This window comes from Phalangium opilio, unplaced genomic scaffold, assembly GCF_054372755.1.
Source record: "Phalangium opilio isolate 3A_F unplaced genomic scaffold, DU_Popi_V2 ptg000540l_1, whole genome shotgun sequence".
In the NCBI taxonomy this organism is placed as follows: domain Eukaryota; kingdom Metazoa; phylum Arthropoda; class Arachnida; order Opiliones; family Phalangiidae; genus Phalangium; species Phalangium opilio.
This window is the reverse complement of record NW_028324244.1, coordinates 1,190,028-1,204,925: the sequence shown is the minus strand read 5'-3', so window position 1 is coordinate 1,204,925 and position 14,898 is coordinate 1,190,028. Positions and strand designations below refer to the sequence as shown.

The window sequence follows — 14,898 nt, the reverse complement described above, 5'->3', positions numbered from 1 at the left end:
GGTTATCGGTTATTATGAAACCTGATGATTAATAGATAAATGCTAGTTAAATTATTATCTATTTATTTACAGATTGGATTTCTAGATGTTAATCCGATGGGAAAATTGATTGTGCATTCAACATTTGTGAACTGTTAACCTGGCTTATTTAACGTGTCTAAAGAGTGGTTTAAAAAATTGTCATAACAGGGTTCATGCAACTTTTGGAAAAACCAATTTCCCTGAGATTTCCACGTTTTTTCCCATATATTTCAGAGGTTTTTTCCCACCATATATGGAGTAAAAACAACGGTGAGTGGTTTCTTATAGTTAAAGGAACCCCTTCAGAGCAAACTTACTGAAACCTCACAAATTTCTCTGATTTCCCTGAATTTGACTAAATATCCTTGTGTTTTCCCCTTTTTTGTTTTTTGTCAACTACTTATTTCCCTGAGTTTTCCAGGTTTGTATGAACACTTCAAAAGTGTACAAACATTTTTAAGAAAACTGTATAAATCTCTGCTCGTGTTTGTTATTGAGTCTTGGTTAAATTATTTTTAATTAATTTTAATTCTCAGCGAGATTTAAAAGGAAGACAGAAATTAAAGCTAAGAGTAAAAAGTGGGCGGGGCCGGGAGAGAGAAAAGCACTGCTTTTCCTCTTGACACGCTGGATAATAAACAGTCGAACGGGTTGATTGTTGGTGGCAACTTTTAATTGAAATTTCGCATGCCTGAAAGCTAATTAGCGGGAAGTCGAGCCGAGCGCTTCACCTCCTTTCGCACCGTGAACTTTGTTCCTTATACTCTCTTTTCTCAGAAACATCTAGTGCTCACTTTTCTCTTTGTTTTAAGCCTTGGCGTTTATAATAGGAAAGCGGTAAGGAAGCCCAAGTAGACCCTTAGTTTAAAAAGGCACATAATAAAAAAAAGAGACAAACTTTCTTAACAAAATCTTACCAGTACAATATTCACGATAGAATTCACGTAATTCATGCTTCAATTTAAGTTAAAGTACATTTAATTTATTCCATTGTTTCGCGCTTAACTTTTAAACTTTGTATCAGGCTTTCAAATTGGGCGTATACCTTACTTTTAATTGGATACTTTTAAAAAGGTCAAAAGGTTAATTGATCATCTGTAATACGTCAAATCTAACCCAAAAATATCATCATTATTCATTAATTATAATAAATTGTCCCTAAGCCTTTTTGAATATAGATTCACTAGCGCGCGAATCCGTCTAAGATGGCGGTTGCTTGATCTCGTTTCCAGCAGTCTCTCAAAGAATCACTCCACCGTATCTCTCCCCACATCAATGTCGAGATGTACCATTTTCCAAACCCACCACCACGCCAAGTCGTTGAAAGTTTAGCGGTGAGAACTTCCAACCTTAGAGGAGAAGTGAGATGGAGTCGAAATCTCCGTACCTATAACGTAGCCTCTGTACCCTACCCATCTACCTAACGGCACCGAAGTCCTCCCGGCATCCTCAGTAGCGTTTAGGTAGGGTCGTACCTGGTACTAAAACGTATACAATGCCCCTGTGTCTTGAAAATTGAAGCAAACTAGCTTCAAGCCAGCGCTTAACAATCCAGGTATAGGGGCCTGCGCGAGGTAATGTTATCTGAGATACTTTCATTGACGCAGAAGCATGGACCATCAACTTTCTAATCCATTTCACTTCACTCCTCCAAGTTCCATCTTCACATATACTCCTTGTCGCGCGGTCCATTTAGCTTGTTAGAAAGTGTGACCTCAACCTTACGCTCGAACCGTTTCGACGTCGGTCGTAACTCGTTAGGTAAGACACTCGACCTAGTGAACTTGGATTAGAGAAGGAGGTTGGTTTTATAGGGGGGGAGTGAGCATTTAAATCTTTATCAGTTCAGTTATATTAACGCTGACTAATCGAAATTAAAAAGAGAAAAGTTGTTGCGCCTGATTTCGAACGACGATAACATACAGCCCCGAGTTAAAGTGAAAATGAATTAGGTCGTCTGACTTTAGGTAAAAAGATGAAAAACTTTCCAATTGGCTTTGTTCAAATTTCTAGAGTTAGGCCTAATCAATGGAGTGTGAGTTTCTCCACGCTTACCTTGGCCCTTATTAATTTTCTTACAGTCCAACACTCCCCGCCAAAACCTTTCTTAAAAAAAAGAGCTCGTAAGATATTGGAAACTTCACTAGAGCGTGCCTGGATGAATAGAAATATCCCTGAAGCGCCGAGAAAAGAAAAACTTAGACTATCCTTGCATTTTTTTTTCTTTCCCACTTCTTAATAGACTTATTGACTATAGGCCAGAAATCTTCGAAGCAATTACGTGCCTTTATTTAATAGTATTGAAGAAATATCTTAGAGTTCCAAAGGGGATTTTACACATACAGGGTGTTTTTGATAGGTCTGATAATAAATTAAGGGGCAGTATTGTTCTTTGGAAAATCGATTTTGAGTCGAAAATGTTCTATACTTCTATCGTAATTTTGCCACAAGGGAGTGCACTGTTTTCGAGTTTTATTTCGATTTGAATGTTTTAGGGACGACCACTTAATTAAATTAGAAATCATTGTCTCTTAGTTTCTTAATTAATTAAATTAATTAGGGTCATCCTTGGTAAAATACTCCAATCAATCTTAACTTGAAAACGGTGTCTCTTATTAGTGCAAAATTGAGATAGAAGTAACTTTTTTGACTCAAAAGCGATTTCCCAAAGAAAAATCCCCCTTAATTTATGGATACAGACTTATAATAAACACCCTGTATAGAGAATAAATTATTGCATCATAACTTGGAGGGTTTTTCTATAGTAAAAATTGTCAGAAAAACAAACCTATCCTATTCGTATATTAAAAGGAAGGAAAATGATTATCGATTAATTAAAATTAGCCGGCAGGTGTTCTTTCAACCTTAATTTGATCTTAATACCGAGAGTATAACTGGCCTTTATTGAACCCCCTCTGTAAACGATGGCTTAATTGACCACGCGGGGATGTCAGGTTCCGGGACCCTGAAGGCATAGAGACAAACCACACGATGACTGTCATCATTGATGTGTCGTATATACGGGTACAAATAGGTCTTGTACTCGAGGGGTTCGACATTCCCAAGAAAGTGTACGGGATTTCGTGATTTAGCTATTTCGCGAAAGATTTCGTGATTTCTTCGTTGATTTTGCGATTTCTCCAAAGATTTCCTCTTTGATTTCGAAATTTCGTGATTTGTTCAAAGATTTCGCGATTTTGTGTGTACGACTTCGTGATTTTGTGTGAAAGATTTCGGGATTTCGTGTAAATATCGGACCCCTCGCTTGTACTAGTCCCATTTTGGGACAGAGACGGGGGAATATTCACCCAACGAGGAGTCCAAATTTAATGAAGGGGACCACGCTTTTCACATCAGACTGGATTGGGCTTTCGATATAGCTCTTACGATGCCTCCAGCTACCAATATTAACGTTAAACCCTCGAAAGACCTCGTCAATCGATTAATGCGAGGCACGAGTGCTTTAGGAACCAAGATTGTCAAATGGGAGAGATTCAGTCGTGGGTATAATTTCTCTAGAAAGGTCGTCTTAAAATCCCCGAAGAGGTAAGCATGAATTCGTACCAATTATAATTTAAGACAAAACCTGTATACGCCCACTATAAGAGTACGGATTAAAATATTAACTATAAAGTTAATATCTTAGTTAACAATATAGGTCTAAGTCTTATAGACAAACGACTTAATTTGATTATTTTAATTATTATTTTAGACTTAATAAGTAAATATAAACTTTATAACTCGTTAACGCTCTGACCTTTTGATTGACAATAATACCTTTGTTTTTCTAGAAAAGTTTAAATATAAAGTTAATATGTTAGTTAACAGTATTGGTCTAACTCCTACAGACAAACGAATTAATTTGATTATTTTTTTTTAATTATTATTTTAGACTTGTTGAGTAAATATAAACTTTATAACTCGTTAACGCTCTGACCTTTTGATTGACAATAATACCTTTGTTTTTCTAGAAAAACTTCTGAGTTGCTATAGAAACGGTATACAACGTCAACTTTTGGACTATCTATGATATTATTCTGTTCATTTCTGTATCTTTAAAACCATAAATTTACATTATATGATCATTAGCTAATTTTAAGGTTTGATTTTATGGATAGAGAACATTATTATGCCTCCCACGATTTTAAAATAACGAAAACGTCAGTCAGAATAAGTAAATTATACTTTAACTTCATGAAAGTCAATGATATCCTTTCCTCAATTTATAATTCACCTGTTATTAAATATTCAATCAAATAGGCATTAAAGTAAATAAATTATCATAACCCTTATTTTCCTTTTCTTTTTAAATTAATTTAAATCAAAGGGTTTTTTATTATTATTTTGAGGTCGCGAGCCTTGGAGATCCAGGCTCTAAAATATTCAAAGTTTTAGTGAAAGATACCTTTGCCTTATCCCTATTTCCACACCAGAGGATCTAGTTCCCTTAGTTTGTTAGGCCCAGTGAGCTGGAGATTACATACACATACTATAAAAGAAAAAAAGCCAAAATAGATTTTTTCTCTTTAAGTTAAACCTTATTATATATATATTTTTTTCGTATATATATATATATATACGAAAAAAATATATATATAATAAGGTTTAACTTAAAGAGAAAAAATCTATTTTGGCTTTTTTTCTTTTATAGTATGTGTATGTAATCTCCATACACACATATATATATATATATATATATATATATATATATATATATATATATATATATAGGGCTAGAGTATGAGAGGAGGAAAACGAGGTAATCCTTTCTATGAAAGACGATTTGCATCCGATATATAAAAGTTCCTTTTCCGATTCCCAATTTAATCTCAATTTTTTATTCGGAAGTAGTTTCCATGGAAGCGAAGAAATATCGACGATGTATTCAATCTTTTGATCTGTCTACGTAATATACTTTAGTATAGATTTCTAGATTTCTCTGGGTTCAACCTAGGAGGATTAATACCATTTACACAAGGAGGTCAGGCTTCGGGCGTTACCCAAGGAAGCCAGTCTCTATGGTGGAGTTAAAAGCCTGGTCTCCTTGTGTAAATGGTATGAATCCTCCAAGTCTGAAAATTATCTATACGACTACATTCTAAAGAATCGGGTTCGAACTATACTTTTATATTATATCATAAATTTATAAGATATGTTCCATAATAAGTTTGTCACTGGTAACTTAGAAACTGGAGCTTGTCATGAAGTGATTGAAGTAGGTCATAGATTCAAGGTAAAGCGACACATGCCTGGTTTTGGCGCTGTCAAAGGCTTAGTACAGACTAAATAGGACCTAGATGGAAGTCCTGCAAAACTAACAAACCTAGTATAGTACTTCAATTCTCGCTTCCCTCATTCTGCTAGAACTAGCTCGAGCTGTAAGTCTCTCAGCAGCATTACAAAGTATAGGTAGTGTCATACTTATGGAATAAACATATCTTAGAAACTTATGATTATATATATAAATATATTAAGAATTTCAATTTTTCCATATTTTGGTATATAGTAAACATAATCCTTGGAAGACTGCATGGTACGGTCACGTAATATTTAGTTCTACAGAAAACACCCTGATAAGTAAGATGCAAGCAGGAAGGTTTGGAGAAAATTTATAATTGCTTAACATATTGCCGGCGGCGCGCGAAAACCCCTCGGGATTCAAAGCACACACGAGACTAATTTCTCAAGACGTGCAACGTAGAGTCTAAGGTATAATGTAACGAAAAACATATAATGGCGCGTAATACCGAGACACACTAGAACCGCTCGGATACGACGCGTTAACTCGCATGCAGCATCCAGCTGTAACGTTAAAATTCTAAATACAACAAGCCCTGCACACTATAGCTATATAGCTTGGATTATTTTTAGAAATTGGAGCCAAGACCGACTTCTCCTCGCATTGTTTTCCCCTTGGAAAAAGCGTTTTATCACTTTAACCTGTCAGAGAGTGCACTAAGCTCAAGGCTACACTAATTACTGGCCATATAGTACATAACCTAAACACGCGTTACGTGAAAACGCGCGAGACCTAGCTAGCTGCACCCGCCAAGATGGAGGCTGTGTAGTTACTATAAATCATTGTTGCCGCCGTTACATTTTGTCTCCAAACCTAACCCCCGTTTTATTTCCCGCGCATTTTTCCACCGTTAGTTTGTTTAGACTATGTCCCTACAACACATCTCCACACAATTCGCGATTTCAAAACACGAAACCTTCTTTGAGAAAATTTCGTGAAAAGTTTCGCTTCCTTTTTAAGGTAACGATTTTTCAAACAATATTCTTATTATTTTTTTTTAAGTTAAATTCTTTATGAAAGAAGAAAGGACTTCCGAAATAAGTGACAGCAAAAACTAAAGAAAGAATTTTAAACGATCGAAACACTTTCCGTTATATTTTATTTCGACGGAAGAAGCCAATTTCGATTCTCGGAAGAAGAAAACGTTTCCCGTTTTTACACGGAAAGAATTTTGTTTCGTTTATACTGTACCAAGAAGTGATATCTAGTTTATTAGGGAGAAGGTATAAGATGCCTAAGTATTCGCGCGCCATAGTCCCAGTCCACCTTTCAAAATACAAGGGGGGGACGTAAAAGGAGGCCCCGGGCTAATCCGCTACACTCTCCTCAGTCGGAAAATATGACTGTAATTTTCCCGTCATTCGCTTCTCGCTGACGTGAGTTTTCAAGAACCAATGAGATGCTGCATGGTTGTAATTTAGAAGCGGCGGGGATTAACTCCGGAGCTACGTAACGTTTGGACTGGAGATAAAGCTAGATTACAAATGTGGGGCGAATTTATACCTTCTCCCTAGTGAACTAGATATCACTTCTTGACTGTACGCAGGGATCCAGTGTAAGAAAAAGCCTTAAATTTTTGAAATACTTTGAATGGAGACCTGCCTTTATTAAATCAAAGGAAATTTTATTTGACGTAGCGGAATAATATATTTTGAAATGCAAAAATGTACCTAAAACATATTTTCTCTATTCGATTTAGTACAAAAAGGAAAATATAAACGCTTCGATTGGTTTATATAATGATTCTCTATAATAGTTTTAATAAATATTAGCATTTAAAGTCAACATTTAATGGAATAAAAATCAACGTAACTATTCACTTCCAACTAAAACTATTTTCCATTAGATGTTCCCAATGGAAAAAGGAAAGTTTTTAATGAGTTTCAGAAGGAATATATACAGCTACTAGGAATAAATGCGGTCCCTTATATCCCACGTTAATTTCTACTCGGGTTTTGTGGGTATACCGAGCTCGAGAACTTACTATCCGCCACGCCTCATAATTCTGATGGCGTCTTACTATCTGTCGTTTCATTGGTTAGTAGCAACTGGAGGTTAAATTCAACACACAAAGCAGTGAGATAAATTAGTCACCAGACCAAATTCGTCATCCATAATGACGAATTAGCTAAGCTAAAGAGGGTATAAAGAGGGGGAGTTGAAGGTAGCAGCTTTGGCAAGGAATTTTGGGAATTCTCGCATTTCTTTTTAATTTATTTGTTATATTTTCTTTCTAATATCCGGTTCACCGTATTTCAACCAATAAGAGGGCGGAAAGAAATGCGTGCGCACACCGGAAGCTAAGAGGAAAACTTTCTAGGCGAGAACACTACAGCCAATCCCGAGGGGGTAGACGCTCTGGATCTCTTTGTACACCTGAGTTCAAAAGAGTTCAGCTTTGACAGTGCATTGAGTTCAAGACATATCGTACACCTGAGTTCTCAAGTGTCTCCCCCCTCGGCCAAGCCCCTATTTATACCTTCTTTGGTCTAACGAGGTAAAATTTGTCATACATAATGATTAGTCTACAGCTCCTCCCTCAAAATCCGCTTAGATACGTTGCGTTAAAATAGACGTACACTCACAATGATTCCTAGTAGCTGTATGCATTCCTGGTTTCAGTAATTATCTCTCCGCGTATAAAGAGTAACTGAAAGGGGATCATTTAGGCCTATTTTAGGACACATACACATCTCACGAGAGAATTAGGAAACGGATGTGCTGAATCTGATGTCAATTTCCGTGGAAGAAAGAAAGTATATACCCAAGTTGTTCAATACGCGTTCCCTAGCGAATAAACATTGTTATTTGTTACCGAGTGATAAACCCGATCGCCCAATGGTATAGTATAGTCTTAATATAAGATGACAGACGATACTTTTCTTTACAGATCGAGAAAGAAAGAAACCTCAATGGGGTATACTGAAAGGGGGAAAATGGATATCTACAAATATAGTAGTAACTCTCGGATATACTATGGACTACTATTGAAAGAGATTTATTTTGGGAAAGGAAAGAAGACTAGTTCTGTGATTCTGTCATCGAACGGAAGAAACAACATTTATCTCTGAATCGTCATAGCAACCCCCTCTTAAATTGTCTCATTATTATCCGAATCTTCTTTCTCCCCAAACCATAACCAATTCTCTCAAGGATATTCCACAGATTCGATGGCTTTTTATGGGAAAAATCCGTTATATTCAGAGCCAATACAAATAAAGGTTAACTTACTTATACAGGGTGCTTCTGAATTTAATTGGCCCTGGATGTTCTCTCAGTATAACCCAGCCTTTGTTATTAGTGCTTCGCTAAACTAAACATTTCTATGATTATTTTTCTTAGTCTATGCCTAAACAATACTTTCCTAACTTAATTAGTTATATCATAAGTTTATAAGATATGTTCTATAATAAGTTTGTCACTGGTAACTTAGAAACTGGAGATTGTCATGAAGTGAGGGCCGAGGTACGTCATAGATTCAAGCGCTGTCAAAGGCTTAGTACAGACTAAATAGAAAGATGTAAGTCCCTCAAAATTAACCTACACTCTGGAGCATTTAACAAAGAAAAGATTTTAAATTAAAAAGATGCGAAATAAACGATCTCTCATCAGTTCTTCAACTTATAATGACTCCAAAGTTTAGCAATGACGAGAAAAGATAGTTTGTTAGAGAATAGTTAATACTGGATAACGGGGGGATAATTACATCTATAAACCCAACCTTACGGCAACGTCTCTGTTAACCCTTTTAACCCGTATACGTATAAACTTTAATTTTACGCAAGCCGCATGCAGCAATCCACGAATCTCTCATATCTTTGGGGCATTCATTTGAGTGATTGAGGTATCGGATACTAGTCGTATCATAAGCATTTTAAATATCTTTGGGAAATTGCATGCTCTTCTTGAAGATTCAAAATTACATAATATAAAAATATATTAAGTGTCCCATCCCTATTTGCATTGCACATCGCGATATATAAATGACTGCAGGTATGATATCCGACGCCATTATATATCTATATATATATATATTTATAATGATGGTTCTAAGATGGAGAGAATGTTTGGCATTCTGGCGTTTCTAGATTTCGGGGGGGGGGGGGAAAGGGCGCTCTGAAATATTCCATATCCGAGAGCGATCCATCCTTTAATAATTTATGATGGTGGGCAAAGACTCTTTGATCTGCCAATATGAATAACCGACCTTACGCATACAGATTCCGTAGCACGCTTTCTAACCCATATCGTTCTAATTGACTGCTTAAAGGTTCTTTCGTTTTTGAGGTTTTTTTGAGCTTCCAGGAAACGAAATCAAGTGTTTACAATTTGAGTTAGGCTTAGCAATCAAGAGTTCCTTGATATGAAAATTCTAATAGTTAAATACAGTTCATGTGGTGCTCCATTTAATATCTATGTCAATATAAGCAAAACTCAACGCCCAGCTTTAACGCCTTTACCTAGATGGCTGAAATTTTGCAGGGACGTTACTCTTAAGTAGTATTCAAGCGTTAAGAAATATTTTTTCCAATCCGTCGCCATATTGGAAAATGGCGGCCAAAAATGTAAAAGTCAATTTAATATAAGTCAACGCCCAGCTTTACCGCCTTTACCTGGATGGCTGCAATTTTGCAGAGACGTTACTCTTAACTAGTAGTTACTCTCTAAGAAATATTTTTTCAATCCATCGCCATCTTGAAAAATGGCGGTCAAAAATATATAAAAAAAAACCTTCTTTTCAGAATAATATCCGTGCTTTTCAAAATATTTCTTTAATATTTAATATATTGGTTCCCAATAACCTATAGACCTGCTTTAAGGTAAGCTTTTGGGGCTCAATTTCCCTCGCGCCATCTTAAAAAATGCCCCTGTTGCCTTCGCAACAAGTATACGTATAAATCAACCTTATTTAATTACTTTCCATACAGTCCCACCTTAATTTTTACGAGGTCCTATTTTCCTAAGCCTTTTTTAAAAGAGGGGAAAACGAGGGCGTGGTTTTTCAAACGCGTTATTAACTCTAGAGGGAAATCAATTACATCCGGATTATTAACTAGCAGCCAACCGGTCTTTTTCCTTTAATTTTTCCAGTCTGTAATATTATAATTATTACCATAATTTCGGAAGTTAACCCTTTTCGCGAGTTCTCTCATCGACCGTGAAAAATTAGAGAACCGGGCTACGTCTAGCCATTAAGATTAATAACAAAGAAGTCTAAAACACTGGTCTATTTTGTCAAATAGCGCCAATTTGCTTTGAAAAAAACTAAAATAAAAATCAAGTTTAAAAGCTCGAGGACGGAAGCCAACTTTTCGAGGGGTTGTTTTGTTTAAAATGTAAAAAAAATTTGCTGTTGAGAGAAGGTTACATGAACTTTATTCTTAGCTTTATTCTATGCAGTTCAAGTTTAGATCGCGTTCTTTGTTTTTTTGGAAATTCAGCCAAAATATTTCGAGCTTTTTATTTAACTTGATACAAAACCTCAAGCCCAAATGTCAGAGGGTTGAACTAAATTTTTTCTTATTTCGTATGAAATGAAATTAGGGTACGATACCGAAAGTTCCCTCAAAAGTTGTTTTTAATTTTATTAATTTAACTGTGGTATAAAATAATTAAAACTTTTAAAACATTTCCTGTACATCTGACATTTAGTTAAAACCATGCAGGAAAACTACGGTTGACTCAGTAGGTTAAGGCCTATTCAGACTGTAGGATAAAATCTTATGTTCACGTCGGTGAAGTCGCTTTACTCGCATAACTAGTCACGTGTCCACGTAAAAGATTCGTGAACTAGTTTAGTTTGAAAATTTTTAATTTCGTTTTGCAGTGAGTGCTGAGATGGCACTACCACCTCGTTAGTGCCTTATCTTTAGCCATAGCTCACTCGATCATGCATTTACTGACGCGTGATCGAGTGGGCTAAGCATAGCAGACGATGTATGAAAAGTGTTATGATTCTTGGCGCGGACTTTGTAAAAATTTTGGATGTTCGGCTATTCAAAAGTCTTGGCTCAAAGTCGTCTGCTCTCACGTCTGAACAAGTAAATGAAAGTACCAAGGCGACCAACGGGATGTAAGATTTTACTCTGTAGTCTGAATGGAGCTTGCTTAAGCGAAAAACTTTTCTCTCTCTTTTTTTTTCACTTATACGCAAAGTTTTTTAAAGTTTGAAAATAAACAAACAAAAGGGGCCTCTCTTATTTGCGTAAACTTTGCAGCTCTAGCTTATCCCGCTGTATATTTCTTCCGTAATGGAATGATGGCGTATACATATACGATGATGAAAAAAGGGTTAAAAAAATCGGTATGTCCGTATTGTCAAGAAAAAAAAACGAAGCTGGCAGCGTGGTTTTTTATTTCCCTCGACAGTTCCAAGGCTCCTAAGAGAGTCAAGCCACTTAAGAGAATAAATATTCTCTGGTAATACCCTTTCGCGCCCCCGAAACCTAGGCCCTTTTCCTCTCTTTTTTTCCCCTTTTCTTTCCTAGCTGGTACCCCTTTTTTACCCTCCGAATCGTGATCCTCTGCCCATTCAGTCGTAAAAATAGGGTCAAAATCATTTCCCAAACCCCTCTGATCCAACTTACCAATTCTACATCAGTTCCAATACCGAATAAGTTCGTGAAAACACGTATGGTTAGCTTTCATTTAACTCATTATAACATAAGTTCATAAGATATGTTGCATAAGTTTGTCACTGGTTACAATAAGGAGCTTGTCATGAATTGAATGAGGTAGGTCATAGATTCGAGGTAAAGCGAGGGAGGCCTGGTATGGCGCTGTCAAAGGCTTAGTAATGCAGACTAAATAGGACCTAGATGGAAGTCCTGCAAAACTAACCGAGTTTAGTACTCATTCTCGAGCTAGTTCTAGTAGAACGACAAGGGAGCAGCATAACGAAGTATAGGTAGTGTCATACTTATGATAGGAACATATCACTTATAAACTTATGATTAGAATAAATAAATACTAACGCCCAATTTCCCCGGATTCATTTCATCGCGTGTGTTAGTTTACCAGGGATTGTGTCCGACTCTTGGAATTGGAATTGGTACACTTCCGGTTTAGGAATTAGCCCCCAATTACTTTCAAAACTAATCTGAAGATACATTAATCTCCACGAATCTTTTGAGTTAGTATCAACTGGATTTGTCAGAAAACGACAAGTTATATAGGAACACGATTTTCTTTTGATCTTTGACTTTCTCTCCGAATTTTCTCCGATGTTTTTCTTTACTCTTTCCTCTCTCCATCTTTATTTTTCCCCCGCATCATTCGAAGCAACCGGAAGTGAAAACCATTTAAAAATCATAAATAAAGGGAAATATTTTTAATATGTTTTTTTTTATTTTAAAGTTCAATTTGCTTTCGTGGCAACTGTTTTACGTAGTGTTTTAAAACTTTTTAAAGTTTTATAAAAGGGGGTTTGCGTGGTTGATATATAAATATTTCATTGAATATTTTGAGTATCTGGGTTACGTAAATATTTGGTGTAGTGACTAAGAAAGGAAAAGCGCAATCATTTTGGAATTACAGGAACTTAAGTATAAGAGAAGCAATCGGGTATGATGTATTTTTGGGTTATTGGTGGTGTTATTTTATTGCATGCAGTTTGGTCCTCGTTTGAAAGATGAATTGTTTGTGGAACTTGTCAGTATATTTTAATTTATATTTTGCTTATTGAGTTTATGTGCTGACAAACCAATTCCCCTATTAAATCACTCAACTGACAAGTAATTTATTAATTGCAATTAACATTCAGGCTTCAATCAGGGATAGATTTAATTTGAGAAGTAGGAATGGAGAACAGAGTAAGTAATGTGGGCGAGCGTCAAAGTCCCGGACCCCCTTCCACGGGACGGGGAGGGGGTATGAAAGAAGAGGCGGGAGGGTCATAGCGACAGAGGTAAAAAGGAATTACGTATTTTTCGCCGTTCCCGTCAGCAACGTCATCAAAACGTAGTTTAAGTGAGCCAATAAGATAACTTAAACTTTTCGTTACGTGTTGGAGGGAGAGTACGCTCTATACTGGGTGGTCTATGAGTCGGAATAACTGAAGTAAATACTAACCGTTCCGTTCTCCATTTCTACTTCTAAAATTAAATCTATCCCTGCTTCAATTAAGTATAGAAATATTTGTAACACTAAAATTTCAACTCGGTAGAAAATATTTTTAAGTTTGCAGAGGTTAGGATGTGATGATTGAAAAACTAGGATAACCATATACCTAGGCTATGAGTGGGGAAATTTTTCTTTCAAAGAAAAACTAGAAGGATAGCGACGATTTACGAAGTTTTCTGAGAGCGAAAGACGTACGGTTTATTTATACGAAACGAAGCTACCATTAAGGCCCATTCAGACCATAGACTAAAATCTTATTTTCCCATCGGTGAAGTCACTTTGGTAGCTTATTTAGACAGGTGTCAACGACTACGTAAAAGATTCGTGTAAGGGTTTTAGTTCGAAAGCTTTTCAATTCCATCGGGCAGAGAGTGTCGAGATGTCATAGCTCACTGGATCACGCGTAAATAGCGCGTGATCGAGTGAGGTTCGCTTTAGCAGACGATATATGAAAGCTTTTATGATTCTCGCCGCGGTATTTGAAATTCATTTTGGATTCGACTATTTGTCTTGGTTTAAAAAATCACTTTATATGCGCGAATCGTTTTAAGTCGTCTGCTCTGGCGTCTGAACAGGGAAATGAACGTACTGTAGTCTGAATGGGCCTTTAGACGAAGATATACTAAACTTTTCCCTCCAGTTTGCCAACAAGTCCCATACCATAGAAAATAGGAGAGAACGAGAGAGAGAGAGAGAGAGAGAGAGAGAGAGAGAGAGAGAGAGAGAGAGAGAGAGAGAGAGAGAGAGAGAGAGAGAGAGAAGATATAGAAAAGTTTATTTTTGGATTTTCTTGGGTTGGGAGATGCAGGCAGCTAGGCTAGCTGCATCAGTTCAGTTAGACCAGCAGCTTTTATCCCCAATATATCAAAGTAGCTTCTTCCATACTGTCTTATATATAAGAAGAAGAAGAAGACTGTTGGATGGGTGGGCAGACTTTTAGGATGTTAATATAAAACTACCCCGCACTCTCTTGAATTTTCTATACTCAAAAGTTGCTTCCTTTAACTTTTGATGTCTGTTTATTCTACTGGTCATATATATCTTTCGGCCAGGTTTTTCTATCCCTGCGCTAAAAAATTGGATTTTGTCTGTTTTTGCTCGCTTGAAAGAGTTTTCTTGTATATATATATCGGATTGAAGAAAATTTGTAAGGAAAAATCCAACAAGGCTAAGCCTATTTGGACTTGTCGCGTTTGACACCGAGCTCCTCCGCGGTGTCCAGGGTTCACCGACTATATTACATAGCGTCACCATTTTGGGGTTTCTTCTTCTTTATCGTCCAACGAACCGCGTATAGTTTGAGAAAAAAAGGCTAAAAGTAGAGACAGGAATGCATACAGCTACTGGGAATCATTGTGCTACTTTCATTTTCTCAAACGAATTTTGTGGGAAGAGCTAGACTAATCATCACAATTATGAGGAGTGACGGATTGTAAGTTCTCAAGCCCGGAATACCC

The 14,898-nt window shown here is 36.6% G+C and overlaps 1 protein-coding gene across 4 annotated transcripts in view; it reads right to left on the bottom strand.

The window, feature by feature from the left end:
* Stacl (SH3 and cysteine-rich domain-containing protein) overlaps positions 1-14,898 on the bottom strand; it is an 88,414-nt gene that overhangs the window by 51,273 nt on the left and 22,243 nt on the right. The window lies entirely within an intron of this gene.